Source organism: Phaenicophaeus curvirostris, chromosome 7, assembly GCF_032191515.1.
Source record: "Phaenicophaeus curvirostris isolate KB17595 chromosome 7, BPBGC_Pcur_1.0, whole genome shotgun sequence".
NCBI lineage: Eukaryota > Metazoa > Chordata > Aves > Cuculiformes > Cuculidae > Phaenicophaeus > Phaenicophaeus curvirostris.
Genome location: NC_091398.1, coordinates 836,027 through 858,181, shown reverse-complemented (window position 1 = coordinate 858,181; position 22,155 = coordinate 836,027). Strand labels below are relative to the sequence as shown.

Sequence of the window (22,155 nt, the reverse complement as noted above, 5' to 3'; positions counted from 1 at the left end):
TAATATTTTTAAAAGAATTAAATACACTGTAGAACAATTGAAAAAACTAGGAAGGTCTACAGCTGTATTTGTCCAACCAGAAGACTTAGCTGCAATCTTAAGGATGACTTCTGTCAGTTTTCGCATTTTGAGCATCTATCACAAAAGAATCTGTGCAATTGTACATAAATATATACTGATAAACAAGTTTGAAGCAGTTCTTTCCTCTAATCATTTTTATTTCAAAGCTTTAAAAAAATTATATACAAGCTAAGAATAAGTGTGCTAAATTTATCTTAAAAAAAACCAAGACTTCAATTGTAAGCATCTGAAAAACTATCCTTTTTGAGTGGAAATGAGCAGAGATACAGACAGCTGCCGTTGGGTTTGCTTTGAATTTATTTTCCTAGTGTTGTGGCAGTTGTACTGAAAGGGGCTCCAGGAAAGCTGTGGAGGGGCTCTTGATCAGGGAGTGCAGGGATTGGATATGGGGAATGGTTTTTCAGCTGAAAGAGGGGAGATTGAGATGAGATCTTTGCTGTGAGGGTGGGGAGGCCCTGGCCCAGGTTGCCCAGAGCAGGGGTGGCTGCCCCATCCCTGGAGGGGTTCAAGGCCAGGTTGATGGGGCTCAGACCACCCCACAGGAGAGAAGGGGGGTAGGAGGTGTTGGGAGACAGGAAGGTGCCTCTCAGTGCTCTGCTAAATTATTTTAAATCAAGTGCTTTAATGCTTTCTGTAGGCATTCCAGATCAATACAAGGGATGTAAAATATTATGGTTTGGATTATTTGATAGGTATTACAGAGAGTTCATTTTCTGCCAGAGGACTCATTCCGATGGAGAAGTCGCTGATAGCTCTGCTGTCTCCTAAGACAGAACCTGGATCTGACTCAGCTATCCCGTAGGTGCTTTGCCTTGAGAGCTTTAGGTTGCCTTGAGAGCTTTAGGTTTCCTTCTGCTGAATCTTGCGGGGTTTTTTTCCCTCAGGCTGTGTCTTTTTTTAAATGATTGTTTCCAATAAAAGAATACAAAATTTACTTACTTATCTGTTATATAAAAATACTGTGTAATAGCAAATACATCAAAATAACAGATTGTTGTAGGCTTATGTTCAATCAGTCTAGTTAATAAAGAACAAAATTCTTGATATAGTGTGTTTTACAGGGATTACAGCATCCTCCCAATAGTGAATGTCCTCCCCGACATGTATTTAAGTTGTAATGAAATGAACTAAAAAGTATTAATTACTAAATTACAAAGCCGTGTTTTCGGTTTTAATCTGTGTGATTTTGTGTTAGATAAAGACTCCTGCTAGTTTGGGGTGTTCTGTTGCGCATGAGATAATCATCAAATAATAGCTAATTCAGTGCAATGATCAATTTAGTTCCATTCAGGAGGAAAAATACATTTCCCCAAACTGTACATACCCAAAGCAGTGTTTAATTCTAATACAAATTACAGCAAATGTTTTGCAAATGTGCATGACTTGTTTGCAGTCTTATGGTCAAACCAAGATAATGAGATCTAAACACCAGGTTTTAAGCTTAGGCATAAGTTATGTGATGTCTCTACACGCCTTAGACTGCCTTACTTTAACATATACAGCTCTCTTAAATTTTGCAACTTCAAAACTTGATAAATGGGGTTTTTGAAGTATGAAAAGAGCTTATCGTAAAAGAAAGAACACTTAGTTTATTGTACTGGATAAAGTCTTTTAGAAGTGATTACTGTCTCCATAAAACACTGTGTTCAGCACTCTTGTGGCACAGGCATCTGTCACTCAAACAGATGTCACCCCATAAACCCGAAAATATAACTTTTTTTTTTTCCCATTTTGTGCAGATAAGTGATGTTTTCAGGTCGATACGCTCAGTGACATTTCTTTCAGTGACAGATGTTCACATCTAGCAGCCCTCAATGGGGAGGTGACCTTGTCTTAGTGGGAGTTCCGTGTCAAGTGCTATAATTATATGTGTTGCAGAGAATATGTGCCTTTATGAAGGATTAAATGCATAAGGATACTTGTACACTTCAGATTTCTCTGTGTGACAGAGAGGCCTGGAAAAAGATGGCAAGGTTTTTTAGGTTTGCTTCTAACCTGCCCTAAATAGAGCAAGATTAACTCAACGAACTCTGCCTTAAAACTGTGGAGGGTGAATGTTTTAATAACAGACTCAAATGTTTTAGTTTATCGCTTTCTACTGGATTGTGTAGATGCAGTAATTGGTGCAGTCTGGAGGATTCATTTGCTGAGAAATGTCAGCAGCTGCAGAGTGCAGGGAATAGGTGTTTGGTCTGAAGAATCAGAATCTCCGAACATTTCTGTTTGGGACAGTTTACATGTAGTGCCTGGTGCTGTCCTCACTAGGCAGGTTAAGTGTCATTTACACATAAGAAAGATGATGGAAGTTTTTTTAGTAAGCTGAATTCTGCTTGGATTCGTGTTGAGTACATTTACTTGGGGAAAAAAGTGATGGTTCAGCTGGATCAGTCTTCACTGCTGTTGTCTTTGGTAGCTGCATTGGTGAATTGGATGATCTTTAAGGTCTCTTCCAACCTAAACCACTCTATAAATCTATATTGAATTTAGTATTTGTTCTTCGTCTTAATTCTTAGTCTCCTGAGTGGTTTTTTTGGATAGGTGATCTCGATGTAACTCTTCCTTTCAGAGCATGACCCATCTTCATTCAATAGCCCCAACTGCTGTATTTTCTGTCCTCCTAGCTCTTTTTTTTTGTAGGTGTTTTTAGACCTGTGTCACTTGCAGGACTGTGACAAACAGACCTGCAACATGCTTTCGGGTGGTCTCCAAACAGCTGCCTCAGGCTCACTAATTACATGCTTACTAGTTTTTCATAGGGGAAGAAACTAAACAGTCATTTCCCTTTCACCTTCTGTGTCATTTCATAATATGCACAGTCGTAAAGAAAATCCCTGCAGATACATGGGATTACTGAGATGGATATTTCATTAAAAATTCAGGTACAGTGTTTTGAACATCTTGATGTTTCTGTATGAACTTCTTGCTGATGTTATTACCAAGTTTTCTAGTGTAGTACAAAAGAGCAAACCTTTCGCTGTAGGTTATATTTGGCCATGTTTTCTTGTTTGCTTGCTTGGTTTTTATTAGTGGTGAGTACTTAGTTGCAGCAAGGAACTTTGCAAATGATTTGGAAGTGTAGTACTGGGGACCACGTCTATACAGCGTGTTCGTCACGTCCAGCGTGGAGCTTAGGCTCTTTGTTTCTCGGGTGAGAGAGAATCCTGGATTTGGTGACATGGTGCACAAATGGCTGCAGCCAGAATTCAGTCGCTCTCGTGATGGTGCTTCTGCGTAAAAGCAAACAGAATTGTTTGTTGCCCTTCTTTTTTTTAATTAACATTTCTGCAGAAATATGTTTGTGTTTACTGCATAAATATGTACAGAATGCGAGAGTCATGACTGCCATAAGAAGATTACACTTCCAAGGGGTGAAAAATGAAAATCAATGTTTAAGCATCTGTGTTTGGGTCCTCAAACAACCAGTGGCTTTTGTTTGTTTGTTTATTTGCAGGGCTTTGTCTGTGTTTTTTGATTTGGTTTTTCAGCGTTGGTCTTAATCTTTCTATACTTCGTTTTCTTCTCAGCAAACTGGGATTAACCTCTGAAAAATGATCTGAGGGTTGATGTCTTGGCATTAAGGACTCGAGCAGAGCCATTGAGGAGAGCCCTATCACCACTCAATTCTCGATTTACGTTGTGTGCGATTCCCATTTTATTTTACTTCCTTTTTTGCCACAGCTCACTTAAATTCTGGGTTACAAGTTTTGCATTGCTTAAGTGTAACAGTTTTGCCTGCGTAAGACAGTTTTCATAGGTAAAATGTCATCCATTTTGTGATACGGGTGTTGGAGGTCCCAGCGTGGTTTGTGAGGGTGTGTTAAGCGCATGGAAGTTGACTTGCACAGTCCAGCTTAATCCTTGTCTGTCTCTCATCACAGTGATTCTCCTATTTAGATTAAAAAATGAACTTATTACACGGAATTCTCATCACTTGTTATTTCAGTACATTCTTGTGTATAGATTACATTAAGGAGCTTCCTAAAAAACCAAAGAAACAAAACCCCGGTACTTAACAACAAAAATACTTTGAAACTCTTGTGTACGTGTTTAAGTTTCATTTCTCATGGATCAGCTCTGTTATTTTGTCTTGGATCAACTTCATTGTTCTCAAGTTAAAGATCTGCAAGGTTTTAGTAGCAGGGACTGTGGCAAATTCTGGTCCAGTCTCAGTTTTGGGACTCCCCCGGCGCTGTCTCAAGTGGTGACTCTGGGCAGCTTCCTGAGCAGTTTTGGTCCTTGGTCCATGTATGGGTCCCTTAATTAGGTATTTTTATTTTAATGGTGTTTCTTCCCACACTTTATGAAATTATTAACAGCGATACAGGGTACATCTGTCCCACGATTAACAGTGTTTAGTGGGTATATTGATATAAGGCACTGCCTGCAGAAGAGAAGTCACATGTGGTTTGTAATGAGAACAGGTCTGGGGTTGTTCTGTAGCTGCTGTGTTTAGAGGATGCAATGCCATGCACATTTTTGATGCTTTAACTTATTGCAGGGACCTGAACTATGCAGTAGTCTCTACATTAATTTCAACCCAAACTACCTCTTCTGGAGGTGTTTTATCCTACCAGCTGGTCTGCTCTCATTGCGCGAGTCGTGAGCTTGGTGTGGGTTTGGGTGTTGTAAACATACCCTGTTCTTTCCTGCGAGCATTGTAACTGTCCTGATGCCCTTGATCTACAGCGAGGTGGAGAAATGCAGTCCCTCTCCTGCTCTGGCTTCACGGAACAAGAAAACCTAATTGCGGAATCCTCTGTCCTTATCCCTGCAAATCTCTGGCATGATTTTTCTACTCAGGTTTCTCTGCTCTTACAGAGACAGTGACCTTACCTTCCATCTGTTGCTTCTTTTCCTCTTTATGAGAGAGGTACCACTTATGTATTTCCAGACTAGTTTTGACCTCATTTCCTACAAGCACATTCACAATTCTCTGTTTTAGGATCACAATGTGCCACCTCTAACATCCCCTGTTACGTTAAACACATCTCTTTAGCAACTAAGGGCAGACCAGTGTTAGGAAGTGTCAGAAAGCCTTTGTATAAACAGCACACTTTGACTTGATTCTGTTCTGTGTGTGATTATCCTTCTGTTTGTGTTTGTCTGGATTTCACACTTGGATGTGGAGATGCTCTAGATACCAATTGTGTCAGGTGTTTGCAAGCTCGGTTTCATGGCAGATGACTGTGCAAAACCTGAAGAATCTGCAAAGCTTGTCACATTCTGTGCATGTTAAATACAGAGATGTAAATGCTGATAGGAACAACAGTAAAACAGATCACAGAAAGAGGATATGCATGCAACTGTGTCTTTTAGAGGTTTCATTCTGGTGTGTTGTTTGTTTTTTTGATTAATAAATTGTAAATAATTTTTTAAAAATAAAATATTATTTTTTTAAATATGATTGGAATATTTAGGTATTTTAGTTTCTCGTACTTCCCATATGGAATTCTGGTGTAGCCATGGGCTTTTTGAATATCTAGGTATAAAGTAGAGTCAATCAAAAAGGTAATGTCTTAGTTTTTCCTCAATATTTATCTACACAAGGACATAAAAATAGGAAAATGGAGCTTTTGTTGCTGTAATCTGACTTATTTGCTAAGTTCCCTCTCTGCTGCTGCACTAAGATGTGGATCTTACTGGCGTTACAGCTGCAAAAGCCAAGTCACTGTTGTGTGTCAGAGCTCTGCCACGGGAGTGGAAAGGATGATATTGCTGGTATTGAAGTAGTAAGCCTTCAAAATCATCATTCTTATATAGATTTATTTTCTGAAAATGGATCTCTTTTTCTATCAAATATTTGTATTTGGATGATTTTCAAATATTAATTTAATTTTTTGGGGAAGATGCCATGTGTTCGCTCTTGCCATTTGTAATTTCCTTCCCTTTTCTCTTAACAGACTTGACTTGGTTCTAATTCGACTCCTCCTATCCCAGCTATAACCAGCTGGGCAAAATCATTTTCCAGCAGCCCTAGGTGGCTTCTGGCAGCCCTTTTCTTCAGTCAGTATGTTTGAGTCCCTGAAGGGGCTGCTGGCATCCATCTGTCATGGGATCACACGGCTCCTGCCATACGCCAGTACTTAGCTCTCAGGGCGTCTTTATTTTTTCCTTTTGAATACCCATACAGGTCTTTGCAACTTTCTGAAGATGTGTTTGGGTCCTTAACAGCATCACAAACTATGCTGAGGTTTACCGCTTAACCTGACAGAACAGACTGTGAGCACTTCCAAAGTTACTGGTTCCACCTGCTCTCGGTACAGCAACTCTGGAGTTACCATGCCACAGCAATGCTGTTTCTGCTGAACGATTATAAATATGTTAATATAATACAATGTAGAGCAGTATAATATTGTATTATAGAGGCTCTGGGGAGACCTTGGAGCAGCCTTCCAGTGCTTAAAGGGGCCACAGGAAAGCTGGGGAGCTAAGGGGTTCAAGGCCAGGCTGGATGGGGCTTGGAGCCCCTGATCCAGTGGGAGGTGTCCCTGCCCGTGGCAGGGGTGGGACTGGATGGGCTTTGAGGTCCCTCCCAACCCAAACCATTCCATGGTTCTTTGATATAATATTATATGGAAATTAATACTACCAAGAACATCCCCTAGTCCCACTGCATATTATGCTGCCTTCAGGACGGAAGGTGACACAGGGTCCCCAAAGGGGTCAGACCGTGTGCATCCCCCTTTCTCTATACACGTTCTATCGTTCTGCTTGTCATGTTCATTAGTTGTGAGATAGCTTCCCAAGCTTTTCCCCAAGCAATGATAAGATCACCAGGTTGGAAAAGACCTCTTGGATCACTGAGTTGCCTTTCTTGCTGTAAGTGAATATTGCCCCCTTTCTGGAATGGTTTTGAAACGGTTCAAGTTTGACAGCCTTCTCAAGGTAACCCATGAGTCTGTAGTTCACATTCAAAACCCATCCTCTAGTGTTCTGTTAAATGGCCTCTGAGCCAAGTGCATCCCTGCCATGTGTCTGGGTGCCAGCACATCTCTTCACGGGGTGACGAAGGCTGCACGTGTAAAGGGGCTCGGAGCTTTAACGAGATAGCCCTGACTGAATGCAGATAGGGATGACAGCTTTACCCTCATCCCCTGTGCACAGGCTCAAATTATCCTGCTTTGCTGCTAAATCCCATTCTGTTTAAAAACCTCAGTGCAGGAATGGTGAAAGTAGATTAGGATAATTATTAACCGTGAGTCCTCTGTCCACCTCTCGTCCTCATCTGGAAGAAATTATCCCCTGCTTAAGTTCAAGTGTGTTAACTGCTCTGCAACGTAACGAGCCCTTAATCTTCAGGCTTCTCAAAGTGGCCTCTCCTGCCTTCAGATTTGCATCATCTTTAGGCTGCCTTGTGTGGTTTGCAATGCTTAAAAAAATAATTTAAACACTTGCCAATCTTTCATGTTAAGTTCTAAAAAAAAAAATCATTATAGGCCTTTTGTAGGTGACTTGTGAAATAAATATTTACTGAGGGTTGATTCATTTTAGCACACTGTGAGTACTACTTTGAAACATAGTGTTTGGGAATGGGAATATTACAGTTCTTTCCATAGATAACTTTACTTTTTCTGACCTCTCCGACTCCCAGCCTGTGGGTTTGCACATAGATTTCTATATTATTTAATATTTATATGGGTAATCTTCTAAAATTCAAGTTACCTACTGCAGGCTATTATGACAGATAGTACTTACAGTATTAGAAAAAAAGGATTATGGGTCCCTTAATCATTGGGATGTGGTTTTTATCTACTAGATTAGGAGAACAGATTGTGGCCATTGACTGTATAGAGCCATCAGGCCAAATCTTCTCATACTGCCAGACTGCACGGGGGGTGATGTGAAATGCTTTGGTGTAAAGTCTTTATGGTATTGGGGCCTTTCTCCCTGTGCTGCACTGGGCATTGCCAGTATGAGGCACCATCAGAAATTCTTCTTGTTAGTCTGTTAACTTGCCATTTGGTGCTGAAGCTGGAATTTAATACTGATTTAGTTCAGCAACCTGGTATACAATTATCTGCGTGTTTCCTGCTTGTCTTGTCAAGTTGATGTGCTTACACTTAAAAAAACCCAAATGTTTTGCAATGTGGTCATAAGTACATGCATCACATTTTTCAGCAGTAAGTACATAAATGATGTTTGAAGTGAATATTTCTGTAAACAATAATTTGGGAAACTCATAAGCAATTAAATGTTTGAAACCTATTGTCTTTTTTTAATACTCCATGCCCAGTTTCTCTTGGTACATTGAATTAAAGGTCTCTAGCAATGTTCCTGCCAGGGAAGAGTTCCATCTGTCAGGGTAGAGCTTGGCCAAACACAGCAGAGTTTGCAGGCAGGGCTGGAAACGTTGCAGGGTGCTTCGCTGCTGCCTACCAGGGTGTGAGGGGCACGGGAGGGCAGGGCAGGCTTCTAGTCTGCATCGCTTGCATCCCCAGGTCTGCCTGTATCGGAACCTTTCTTACTCCGCATTTTCCCGATTCAGTAGTTAAATAACAAAATAGATCATTTGTGATGGGGAGGGATTAAAGGAGTTAATGGCTATATTTGCTTTGCGAAGCGTGCGTGCCTCCCATCGAAATAAATTAGTCTCTCAGGCTTCTGAGGAGAGTATTAGACCTAACATCTTCTTAATATATTCTAAAGCTGTGTGGCTGAGAGAAGTGAATTAAAGGATTTTAAACTTCTAATTACTTCAGATGTAATTAATTTCCTCCTTGTTTAAAAAGAAAGTTGTATGGGAAAATATGGTTTAAAAAGGCAGAAAGAATGTGAAGGGGAATAACTGTTACCTCACGAGAACTGCTGCAAAGCCCCGAGTTAGTGATTTTGGTTAGTGCGTGGCAATTAGTAGTAGCAGGAATTTACAGTTACCAAGTCTACGCTTCATTTTTGTTTGAGAAACATCTTTTCTTTCACTATGGTGAGACTTGCAGCATCCTCAGGACGAGCACCCGGTGTCTGAATGCTCTGGGGCTTTGCAGAGGGGACCTGGAGAGCTTCATCCCAGGTGTGAGTCGGCTCCTGCCTGCCCACACAGATCCGCTATGTCTGCAGGTGGTGAATCTGCAGCAGAAATAACTCCCAGAAAGAGTTATTCTGAGTTGCCCTTGCTGTACGTTTATAGCTTATGACATCTGACTGGGGTTTGTGGCAGCGCTCAAGAGTTATCAGCGCTACCTGATCTCCCCTTTATACAGTGCAGTAAATTTAGAAGATTCACAGCTTCTGACTTCTGTCAGCATTGCTGGCACCCAGTGTCAGTTCGACTGATCCTCTCAGAGAGGTGTTTAGCTGTGCACACATCAGTGATGAGTCTGCCCAACTGCCCAACAACCACCTCTGCTTTCACCAGTGAAGAACAAGGTAGAACTGAAGAGCACAGCTTTTGTAAGAAGAGTTGCTGCGTTGCCTTTAGATACTCTCAAGGCGCTGTCAGTTTTGTCTCTTGATGGCACGGCAGCTCGGTGCTGAGTAAGGGCTGGAGAGCGCTGGATGCTGCGCTCTGCACTTGCAGCAGTGATTGAAGATCTGTCTGCCGGGAAGTCTTCCACATCTCAGTGCTTTGTTTGCAGAAAAAGAAAGGTGAAAGAAACTTGATTATGGGGACCGGGCAAATTTTACAGCAGTAACTTGACATAAAACCAAAGTCTACTTATAAAATTTTTAACTTTGGTCCATTAAAAGAATGGGCTCAAATTAAGCCATGAACTGTAAAGGCTAATTTCTTACTCTCCTATCTTTGTGCAAAGAGAATTAACTGCACTCAATTAGCCTGAAAGTGGAGGTTAGCAGAATCAGATTTGCATCACAGTCTTTCTTGTCATCCAGAAGTGCAGAAGTGTTCCCCCAGCTCTGGATGTGCAGGAAAATCCACGCTGCTTTGCCTGATCACAGAAGAGATTCTCTTCCAAACCTGGGTGCTCTCCATCAGCATCCTCTTACGCAGGCAGCCCCATCTGTTGGGTGAGATCATGCCTTTCAAGTAGAAAATGACTGAACCTGGAGTATTGACAGTACCTCCCAGGCTCAAGGTACCTGAGGTAACCTCAGACCTCTCTGCGTGTCGCTTAGATGTAGGTTTAAGCCTGTGAGCCTTCTGCTGGAGGATGCTTGTTTAGAAACTCTGCTTTGCACCCCCTGCGCAGTGAGGCAGGATTTCGAGCAGTCTTCAATAAGCTCTTTAACAGCCCGTTGCTTTGTTGTGGGAATTAAGAGCTAAGATGTTAATTGAATTCTTCCCCGCTATTTTTCTTTTCTTTTCAGGGTTGTTTTTCAAATAAACGTCTTTTCCCTTCATCTTACCATCTATAGGTATGTGCTGTAAAATAAGTGTTCAGAGAAATAGTTGCTGGTACCAATGAACGTGTAAGAAACACATGAAATGTACTTTTCTTCTTTATTTAGGGTTTAATGTTTTTTACTTCTGTGGCTTCCAATTTCTTTCAGTGTCACAGGATGGCAAAAAGTGCATCTTAAACCCAGGGTAAATGTCTTATAAAGTTTTGATCACAGTCCTGAACTGTAAAGCATCTAGCGTTTTCCCGATGAAACAAATCTAATCATGGTTTTGGTATGGACAGAAAAACCTTATTTCTCATTAGCTTTGTTTACAAAAATCATTCCACGCAGCTGTCAAAACCATTTCTGCTGCAGCTTTCCCTAAGATTTCCTCTATCTGAAACATTAGCAGGAAAGCGTGAGGCTTTATAAAGTTGAGTGATGGAAAATTAATGGAAAATGTTGGGGGAAATAAGTGGTAGTTTGCCCCCAGCTTTTCCTATTGGCTGTTTTGCTGATATTCAGCTGGCTAACTGGTTTGCTTCGCTGGCATTCAGCACGATTCACATAGACAGGGCCTGAATATTGGGAGTGGCAGGATATTTCCTGCTGAAGTCTCATTCTTTGGGAACTAATTTTTCCCAAAGCAAGTGTTCTGCTCTTTGGAAATAAAGATTCTGAACTGGGATGTGGTACTGTAATTTTTTTCTTCTCCTTCCCAGTGTATTCAGCTTTCTCTTCTTCGCAGAATTGTTTAGGTAGGAAAAGACCTTTAAGATCATCAAGTCCAACCCTGAACTCAGCACTGCCAAGCCCACCACTAAACCCTGTCCCTGAGCACCACATCCACTCGGCTTTTAAATCCCTGGATGGGGACTCACTGCTTCCCTGAGCAGCTGTTCCAGTGCTCGACAACCCTTTTGGTGAAGTTGTTTTTCCTTTTCTCCTTTGAAATTATCTTGTTCTTATTCGTGTTTATGCTGCTGTGCACAGCTACTGGAAACAAATTATTTGGAGACTGCGAGTCACTGGAATAAAGAGAGGTTAATCTCCAGTGTTTTTATATAGCTCAGTGTAAGTGACAGTGTTTATAACCTGCTTCCAGAAAAAGAGAGCTAAAGCCTTAAAGGAGGGAGGATGAAAGTATAAAATACAAAACTAATAAATGTTACATAAGGCTTTCTTTCATTGCAATGCTACATCTGCAATCTCAGCTCCCTCCTGCAAGCTGGCAAAAAGGAAAATGTCCATTTAACAGGCGTCCTGCCACCACAAATCTGGACTTGAAAGCATTTCCTTACGCATTATGAAGTGGCAAAATAATTGTCAGGGCTGTTTAAGTCAATACGTCCTCAGCTGGGATGAATAATGATTCCTCCTGAGAGGAACTGTGCTAACTTGGCCAGGACATCCTGGTACATTTGCTTGTAGAAAATAGTAACTTATTTTGGAATAAGAAATTGCTTTGTCTGCATAAAGGAATATGAATTTGATGTGGTCTTCCATATCCTGGTGTGCAGTGCTGTGCTCTGCAAAGCACTGATTCCTCAGTGTGGCTGGGAGGTATGGAAGTAATTCAACTCTTACAGAAGGGGATGGAGGCTGGAGATTAAATCCCAGGGAGATGATGTTCAGCATCGCGAGCAACATTGCAGACACAGATTTTCTGGTGCCTCCTCGCTTGTTTGCCTGTCACCTGAGGTGGTCCTGGAGCCTCTGTTTCATAAATAGGCATAGTGATTCCTTATGAAGCATTGAGGCCTGGGAGTTTAGGCTCAGTCCCCTGCAGGATGGAAGAGTAAATAAAAAGTCCAAAGACTCTCACCTCCTGGTGCAATGTGTGGGCAGAGACAGCAGCCGTTCGTGGCCCCAGAATGCCTGCTGGCGTGAGGCTTGGCAGTAAGACAGGTGGAGGCAAGTAGACTTTGTTAATTCTTGTCTAGGTTTGGCATAATAGAGAAAATTTGTGCAGTGCTCTCAGGGCTGAATAATGATTGAATAGTTATGCCCAGAGACTGAACACTGAGACACCTGGGAAGCGCTCCCAGCAGAAACTGGGAAGCGGTCTTGAACGCTGGCTGTTTGTTGTTTGTGCAGAGCCAGCTGAGTTTCTCAGAACAGCAATATAAACTAAAGTTAAATGACCCATCTTTGAACAAAAACTAGTTATAGCCAAATTAGTCCTTGCGAGCCAAGTAATAAACATATTTTTAATCTGGCCCATAGCAAAAACCCTCATGTAACCACTGGTGCCTGTCACTATGTCCCATTGTCATGTAGAGGTCAGTTGGCCTTCCTTGTACGGCTATGTGCATACATTATCTCACGACCTAGGCAGTTTTTGGAAGCTAGGTATAGTTTAAATTTAACAAAAACCCCCACTAAGTAGTTATTTTCTTGCATATGTGGTGTATGATGGACTAAGTGAGATAACTTGGGGACGTCAGTTGCATAAAAGAAGGTAAAATTGCTTTGTCCTTTGATTCAGAAGTAGAAATGGCATCAAAAAAAGCTGCCGCAACCCCAGTTTAGGGCTGCAGTGTGATTTGTTGGGATGTTTGACTGGTTGGAGGCTCAGGCATTACGATTGTGTATGTGAAAGTAAGGGGAACTTGGCTGAAAAGAGGAGACTGCACAAAGACTGGAGAGACAACCACAGCAGGGTTGTGCTGGAACTGCCATGGCCAGGGTCTCCTCTGACTCTACGGAGCAGCTGAATTCCTTAAGGCACTGGAGAAATGTCAGCAGAACTCAGGGTCAATGCAGAGAAGCTCTAAGTGCTCAGGTCTATTATTTCTCAGGGAACTCTTCCAAGTGATCCGCTGCAGCCAAAGAGAAACTGTGCCCTTTACCTTCCAAACCCGAAAGAGAGCCAGTTGCTAAGGGCCTGCGATAACCAGAGGGAAAGGAGACTTGGTGGAGAATCGCTCCTCCAGCAGTCAACGTGTGTCACGTCCTGACAGCTGTAGGGGTGACTTCGGTGTGAAGGTGCTGATGTTCCGCGCTGATGCCAAACTCTCAGCTACCTTCCTCGCCCTCAGCGATGAGCAAGCGTGAATGAGGTGGAATGGGTTGGTTTGAAATGGGGGGAGCCAGAGAGGGATGGTTTTATTCTTATTTTTTTTTAAACCTGGGCAAATCTGGGATTCACGAACACCTAAAGTAAAGCCTCAGATATCAGAATCTGCTCATTGGAGGATTTGGCATGGTGAGCCACTCCTTAAATTCAGTTTCTGCAGAGTCTGAAGTTCATGTTGCATCGTAGAAAGAGTCGGAGTATTCCTAATACCCACTGCAAAAAAGTAGTTCTGCAAAAAATAGCTCTGTATTCTGACTATTTTTGGTAGTTTTAGTTTATTTTGAGAAGGCTGAATATGTGAGACTACTTAATTGCACATACAGTCTTCTGATTAATTATTAGCGTGAAGTGGAAAGTTTACTACTGGCATCATTTTGTGTAATATTGTATTATATTGATAACGTTATTGACATTCTGAGAGTTGCTCAAAGACCTATATGCAAAGTTTTTATCCTCTTTAGAAAAAGGGCAATTAATTTCTTTGTGCTCAATGAAGTAAGGACATCTGCAAATTATAGTTCTGGAATGTAATTACATGTTTTGAGTAGTGCGCTGAATGCTAGTAGATATATAAACTATGTGTAGTGATAAAAACATCATCCAAGTCCTGCAAAATAATGGGGCTTTTGTTATTGCTGTTCAAATTTCATGGAATTGCACTATTTCTTCTGTTGAAGTTTTTCAGTTCTCGTTTTAGCTTGAAATGGAATTTGAGGGCAGAAAAAAAACAGCATTGGGGTGACTGAGGAGATTATTTAGACTTTACTTGTCTTGTACTGTGTTCACTCAAGTGCAGCAAATATTATCAAATTTATTGATCATATTTTAAAAATAAGACTTCCCCAAATTCTGCACTCTAAATATTTACCTTCTTTCTCATTTTTAAGGATGAATACTTAACGATGTGATGGGCAGCTTCCACTCATAAGGCTAGAGGGAGTCTTTCAGTGTTTAACATTCCTTCCTACAAGGATGAATTGATCTGGATGGGACTTCTTGTGGGATCATTAATTTACAGCTTTATGTCTGCATCCCATGGACCAAATGTCTCTGTCCACAGGGAGGTGAGGTGCCACAACCACCAAAACTGATGGTGAAATAACATGTGTCTTGCTTTTGGGTGCCATGCAAAGATTAAAAAGGAATAATTTTTATATATTCATATATATATATATTCTGATTAATAACTGTAGTATGGTGTGAAATCTGCAAAGAAAGCATTAGTTAAGAGACAAAATTCATGTGTGTTTGGTTTAACTCTATAGAATGTTCAACAAGGGTCTGTGGGAATGAAGTTAGATCTTCGCCACATTATGTTCTCCTACAGCAGCGTTCAGTGTTCTGCACGGGACTGCCAGGCTGGGTTTGCAGTGTGGGTGTCTGCATTCCTATTGCCCAGAAATGGTTATTACCAAAACGTTTCTTGCTCATCTGCATCCTTCAAAAACAAAATTACCAATATTATTGCAACACCTGTGGTCAGTTTTAGGCATTAGTGTGTTTTGTAAGCCACGGTATTTTCTGCTGCATTTTCTACTGTGGAAGTGATTTCAACAGAAATTTAAGGTCGATTGTGATGCTATGATAGATTCCTATAACTCCATCCCATTAAAATACTCGTGGAAAATTCTAAGGGGAAATATAAATAATTGTGAAATAGTTCAAAGCTGAAGGTACAATTAAAATTCTACAGATTTCATTGAACTGGCCACATTTCAAAGTGCTCCTGTAACCTTGTCTGCATACCCGGAGCACACCTGGGGGTGCGACGTGCTGGGTTTTGCCAGCAGCACCGCGAGGATCCAGGGAGGGGTGGGCGTGTTTGTGTCTGAGGACTCGGCAGCATGAAAAAACAAGCCTGTTTCTGAGCTCGGCTATTTTGAACTCAAAACACAAGGGTTTTTGAAACTTGGCTTTCCTTGAATTATTTATAACACAGAACTGCTTTAAAAGTGAGTGATAAGGCAGAACAAAAATGAATGCAGTATCTCCTTGTCTGCACATTCCTAAAGATTAGGCGGAGTTTGACAACAGACTAAAGATTCTCTCATTCTTTGAGAATTCCTTCTCCATCTCCATTGCATTTCTGGGGCTGGTATCCATGGCAATTTGCAGGGATGATTATGAAGCTAAGCTTGGAAATTTCTAGGAGATATCTTATTCTAATGTATTTTGCAACATGACTTTGCAAGTTCATTTACACAGGTAAACTCTCCTGTAAGCAGTGGATTTGAAATCCTTTCCCCTTACCCCCCAACCTAGAATGTCCATTTTTAGTGCAGTAGAGAATCCCTATGGATTACATTTCTGTAGCCAGTCTGAAATCCAGGTATTCCTGGGTACACACAGATGTTTTCGTGGCTCAGAATAAGACAGGACTGGGGCTTTGGTGAGCTGTGCTGCCTACAGATGGGATTGAGATGTCCATGATCATTTGGGTACTGGAAGATCATTTTATCAAGTTTGATACATGTCAGATTTACTGCTAATACTTTAAGTTCTGAGTATCTTCAAAGTCCTGTACACTAAATCTTTTCTGAGAAGAGGAGAAATATGAAACAAAGTAAAGACTTCCTAACATTATTTGAATGTTAGAAACCTTTGTAGCTAAGACCCATCAATGTGAGCCACAATCAAGGACTATGATTTAGCGAGATATTACTCACACAAGACCATCTTCTCTTAAAAAATGATTTACTTATCTTTTCCTTGGAGGTTTTATAAGCTTCTGTGCCATTCTTGACAGTCCTTCAGCCCCGCTCAACAATATTTTGGGTTGCGCAATGGGTGAATATTGCTTTGAAGGTACATTAATTCTCTGTGTTTTCATTAACTGCAGGAAACGTAAGTTGGCTCTCTCTTTACAGCATTATTCTCTTCATTAGTTTTTTATTCCTTCTTCTCATCTTTCTTAAATTCCAAGTTCCCTAAAGAGCTGATCTTAAAATGTAGCAGTCTGCGGGAAACAAACAAATAAATAAATAAATAAATGCCTTGACTGAGCTTGTTAAGTTGATTACTTGACATAAAACCTACTTTAAAGAAAAAATGTGATTTCTACCTTGATTATAATATACAAGGAACACTTTAAAGTAAATTTAGAGTTATTTTAAGCATTTAGCAGTGTTATTACAGTCTAAACTTGATCAACAAACTTAATACTACAGTTCTTAGACATGATAGAAGGTAGAGTCTTTCAAGAGTGCAGCAGGTTATCGTCCTTTGGCTTTTGTAATCCTTTAAAGTTGTTTCAGTGTGCCTGGCATTTGCTCCAGGTGGGTTGTATGCTTTAGGATGTTTTTATATATTGTGAAATAAATTTTCTTGGAGAGGTGAACAGTTGCAAACTAAACACCTTTCTTTAGTTTTAATCCTTCTGTCAGCTCTAGGAAGATAAGGATTTGCCTTCTTACCAAAGAATTTAATACTCTTCTTGTTTTATCTCTCACCTTATCTGTATAAATATATTTGTCTTCTACGTCTGTTTTCATAGTCTGTCACCTGAGATTCCTGAGGTGAAGCTGCCTGTTGTATTCACTTAGCATCCAAACATTGCTGACTATAAATCAGAACTGAATTTTCCTGTTATGGAAGCTAACGGGCTAGATTTTTTTTCAATTACTTAACTCTCAGTTAACAGTAGATTAATTCATTTTGGAATTCATTAACAGCTATGGCACAGAGTTTTAAAAAAAAAAAAAAAAGTTCTTTTGGAATAGCTGATCAATCCTGGAAGTGAATCACAGGATGTCTGAGGCCGGCAGAGCCTTTGAGATCCTCCCTCACCCTTTTTTGGTGCCTGCCTAGCGCAGCTCAAGGTGCTGCTGGCCACCTTTGCCGCAAGGACGTCTTGCTGGCTTGTGGTCAGCTTGGTGAACACCAAGGCCCTCAGGTCCTTCTTCCTTTCTAGACCTAATCAGTGTTTTGCTTTCAAAGTTTCAGATGAGTATTTACCTATTACAGAAACAGATGAAGCTGGAAATGTAGAGGCTGCTCGTGTAGCATGTCACCAAGAATGCACATGCCTTCCCTCATGGCAAGTCACAAGGGTTCTCCCACTGATTTATATCACTGCGTAGGTTAGAGCTTACCCAGTGCTCTGCTCACTGCAGTGAACGTGTAGCAAGAACAGCCCGATATACTGGAGCAGTGGAGAATACAGGCAGAGTTGAGCTTCAGGAAATGAGAGTACATTTATCAGTGTGTTGCACAGAATGACTGGGGAGTAGCGCAGCCTGCGGAGATCTTGGAGTTCTCTGGAGCTGGCTGGTAGAAACAGATGGGGATTGCTTGGGCAGCTTACATCCAAAAACGCTTTAGGAGTTGCACAGTTTTGGGAAGCAAAGAGAACAAAGAGACTCAAAGGGGTTGGCTTCGAGGAGGTGATCCCTGTTGTGGTTAGAAGATGTGATGAGCCAGTAAGTAACTGAAATGCGCACTGTGTGATGCCTCTCATGGCTTGAGAATATGTTCCTTTTTGATTAAATCACTCAGATGGCATTGTTTGTACAGGTTAGCACAAGCCCTAAACCTGCCCAGTTGATGAAAACAAACTGGTTTTTGTTAAAGTTGATCTACTGAACTGTAAAATATTATGTAGATGCAACTGATCACTCTAAAGATTGTTTGCCGTATTTTGGTGAGGGTTTCGTTAGTTAAGCTTCCCATTTATTTTTAAGTACTGTGCTATAAAAGTAATCTCACTTTAGTGAATAAATACTTCATTGATTTTTAAGTCATGCATATTTTCTTGGCTTCTGAAAACAACGTTTTTCTTTATTGGATTTTCATTGATTCTCTTGAATTTTTTTATGGTTATTTTTTATAACACGTTGTATAGTACAAAACACTTTCACCTTATAAAGTAAACCTTGTCTTCCCTGGATGTGCTTCTTTTTATAAATTCAAACTAAACTTTTAGTCATAAAAAGAATTTAACTAGCACTCTGCCTGAAAAGTGTTGAAAACTTTACGAAAAGCTACAAGGAAAAGTGCTTTTCTTGGATATTTTAAAATTTATTTTGATGTTCTGTTGTGTTTCAAGAGCATCTGTGCCACTTGCAGCACCTCCGGTTGCTTTGAGGAAAGCATCTCCACCCAGGCTTGCTGCATTTCTGTGCCGTTATCTCCCCGTGGCACAGAATCCACACGAGGGCTGCCAGATGGTGTGGTCATGACTGTTCAGGCTGGGGGTGTGAGGAAGCCACAGCAGTCCCTCCAAGCTCTCCAAGCAGCATTTCCAAGTCAGGAGTGTTGGTTCAGTCAGCTCTGCAGTCCCCCTGAATAATACCGTAGCTTTATATTCCAGGCACCTCTGCCCCAGCAGCGATAAATTCTCTGCTTATCCCAGAGCATCTCCTGCTTAGGTCTTGTTGGTGACTTGTAAGGCTCCAGGAGAGGCGTCTTGGAGCACATCGCTGACCTTAGTTGTGCTACAGGGTTATGACATTATGGGTTCTTTTCTTGGGATCAGTAAAAGTCTGAGTAGAAAGTTTAGGGAACTCAACTTCTCCTTTTTCACCACTAGCTAGGATTTACGTATCTCCTTGTGTATTCAGTTTAGGTCTGAGTTCAAGTGGATGCTTTATTCCTATTAACCTGTAATTTGTCTAAAATAATTCCTAATGCTATACAAACGTGCAATTTTATTTGGGACTAATTAAAGCACTAATTAAAAGCTGATATACACTGAGACAATGTGTATTTCTCACTGGTGGGCTCAACAGAATTGTAAATCCCCGTTTTTACCACTTAGTATTTATATTGCTGTACAGGCAGTTTAGACATCTGTGCATTGTGAAGCCATTCAGAACCGCTCCACTGGAGTGACTTATTAAAAACATGTTATCTAATTCAACAGCTCATTGCTCTGAGCAAACCAGCTGGCATAGCACTGAGCTAGGAAAAAAACCAATGGAAGATGAATTTCTAGGGCAGAGTTGGTTGTTTTATTACAAGAGATCTTTGGCAGGAAGGAGAGTGGAGCTTTTATTTCCTGTTAATTAGAATATTAATAATTTTGTCGCAATTGCTTAAGCACTGCTTTGGTGTGGAGATGTGGAGAATCTCCTGGCTCTGCAGGGATTGCAAAGCTTACAAGGGGCTTGGGAAGCAGGCGTTGATTTGGTCTTTAGTAAGTTCAGCCTGTGCCGTCCCCAGCTGTTGCAGCTGTGTTGGGAGATGGAGAGTGACCACGGCCCTGCTCTTAGGAAGCGGTACGGCAGTGCTGGAATTTTCCAGCCTGGTGTTTGCGTCGTGAACAGGAATTTGCCTCAGACTTGAGCTGCATAGAGCCAATACAGAGAGATAGCGAGAGTAATTCTTGTAGAATTAATCAGAGCCTAATAGGAATGCGTCCAGTAAAGAAGGAGATTGTGCAGGTGCTGGAGATAATAAGGCAGCATCTAAACACTGGAAAAGATGGAATAGTTATTTGGATGATGCTGGCTGCTTTGAGGTTATTGGAGTCTGCACTGAGAATGACTTTGTGGGCACCCCCGCATCGTTTAAGCAGCATGAGTCACTTTAAGACCGTAGTGCTTTAATCTGTTGGAGGCCACGGGGGTTCTCTTAGCGTACAGATTCAGACACCGAAGCTGTGATATCTTCCAGAAGTTCTTCCCCTGACCTAAGTAAAACACTCTGTGACTGAAAGACTGTGAAGAAGTAGGAGGAATCGCCTCTGTGGAAAATGGTGGTAGCTGCAGTGTAATCTACAACTTTTAACTTTATTTTGTAAGCCAAGGCACGTTCTTGTGAACAGTTCAGTGATTTTAAGAGAAATCCATCCACATCACTCATGGAGATTTAGGTGTGATGCCGGCATGATAGCAGTAGGTTGTTAATCCTCAGCAATGACAAAATCATATGTGCATTCACAATGGACATTTGTAGTGAGCTGAATCCATTTACTTACTCAGCCTCCCAGGAAGCGCGGCTGCGACCTGAGGACTGGGCTCTAGATATGCTGCAAGTTTCTGATGTCTTTCTTCCACCCCCCCCTGCCTAGAAGTAATTAATTTGTCCTACTTCTGCCGTATTTGGAAATAGTTCTTTTGAAACTTTTAATATCATTAATGATACATTCCTGGTTTCTTTTTTCCTGATTTTGATGACTTAGGAGGCAAATCTTTGTTAAGGCTGATAATGGACCTCTAAAAAGGAAAACATTAGTCTTAGCAGTGGGCACTTACATCTGAACATGTGTGCAATATCTCTGGTTAATGAGAGAATTTTGAAGTAGGTTTTCAGAATATCCTTTGCGGAAAAGTAGCTGGATAGGTGTGGTACCTTCTGGCTCCATGGAACAGGAGGGGACTGCACCAGCAGTAGTGAATGGCTGCCAGTCTTGGTCTGGAGCCCTTTACAATTTGCCATGTGAGTGAACACTTGGAAGATGCTTTTACAGGAAATAAAACCTGTTGTCATAAAAAGTCTAAGTTACAAATACTAACTAGATGTGGACGTTGTCCAGAGAAATAACAATTAGCCTGGAATCCTGCTAGCATCCCTGTCCCAGGGTCTGACCCAGCCAGTAGTGATGGGAGAAATATACAGAAACAGAAAAATCAGTTTGATTATGTTCAAAGGTCTCTCAGTGTTTAGTGGGCCACCTCGTACTGCTTTTCTAGAAGGAGAAAGAAAAATGTAACTTTCTGGAGCCATTAAGCATCATGGCTCTTGATAGGAAATAGGAGAAATGAAAATCCCCTTCCTATGCTGGAACCTGCACAGACATCTGTGTTTGTCTACATCCGTATCCCTTAAATTGATTCTGTCTATCTCTGAAAATACTGTCCCGTACTGTATTTGTCTTGCAGAAATGAAATTTTCTCTAATGCCCAACATAAAGAAAAATTGGATTAAATATCTTTAGGACGGATTTGTCTTTCAAATGTTTTGCCATCATTTTCCATTATAATGACTACTAACATCAGGCAGAGACATTACCTTCATCGTTTGTCTCTCTTTTTCTCCTCCTTTCTGCCTCTGTTTCTGTCACGGTATGATAAACGCATCCATGCTCATTATCGGAGCTTTGAAAGGAGGAAGTGAGGATGAATTTCGAGTCAAGCTCTTCCAGAGGGAGGGAGATGAGCTTTATTCACTGGGCTGTTCTCTTTGGCTGAGATTTTGGGCTGATTAACTTAAAGTCATAAAGGAAGAGGGCCAAATTGGCTTCCATGTTTCCTGGATGTCTGCTGGGAATATAGTCATTATAGCATCATAATTATAGCGCAAAGGAACACATTTTGTACTTTCTGTAGGAGCTGCATTGAAAGCATTGAGATTGTGCTCATCTCGTCCTGTTTGTGGCAGTGTTTCACTCATGCTTTCTCAAGAACAAAGATCACCATGCCAGCTTGATCAGTGCCACCGAGTGCCTAGATCTATCCAGTCTGAAGAAAAACTGTCTGAATTAGGAATAAAATTAACCAGTGCATAACTTCTGTTGGGCAAGTGTAGGTTCAAGTTTGCTTTGGGAGGTGCCCTAGGGCTTGAAGACTGGGGCATTAAAATTCCCTTTGTAAATCCAGACTCGGGTACCAATCCAGAGCTCCGGTCCTGGCACTTTCTCAGGGTGGTGTGGCTGCTTAAAGATGTGGTGCTGAGCCAGTAATAAAGGTGCACTACAGCTTTCTCGGGAAGCTAATTGCTGTGCTGCTGCTCCCAGTGGGGCTTTGGCTGAATATTTGGGAATATAAGCTCCTGTC

General features: G+C 41.2%; 2 protein-coding genes across 3 annotated transcripts in view; both read left to right on the top strand.

The window, feature by feature from the left end:
• The window catches only part of DUSP19 (dual specificity phosphatase 19), a 501,898-nt gene that overhangs the window by 326,423 nt on the left and 153,320 nt on the right, over window positions 1–22,155 (top strand). The gene's annotated exons all lie outside the window — the stretch shown is intronic.
• Window positions 1–22,155, top strand: part of ZNF804A (zinc finger protein 804A) — a 138,908-nt gene that overhangs the window by 40,865 nt on the left and 75,888 nt on the right. The gene's annotated exons all lie outside the window — the stretch shown is intronic.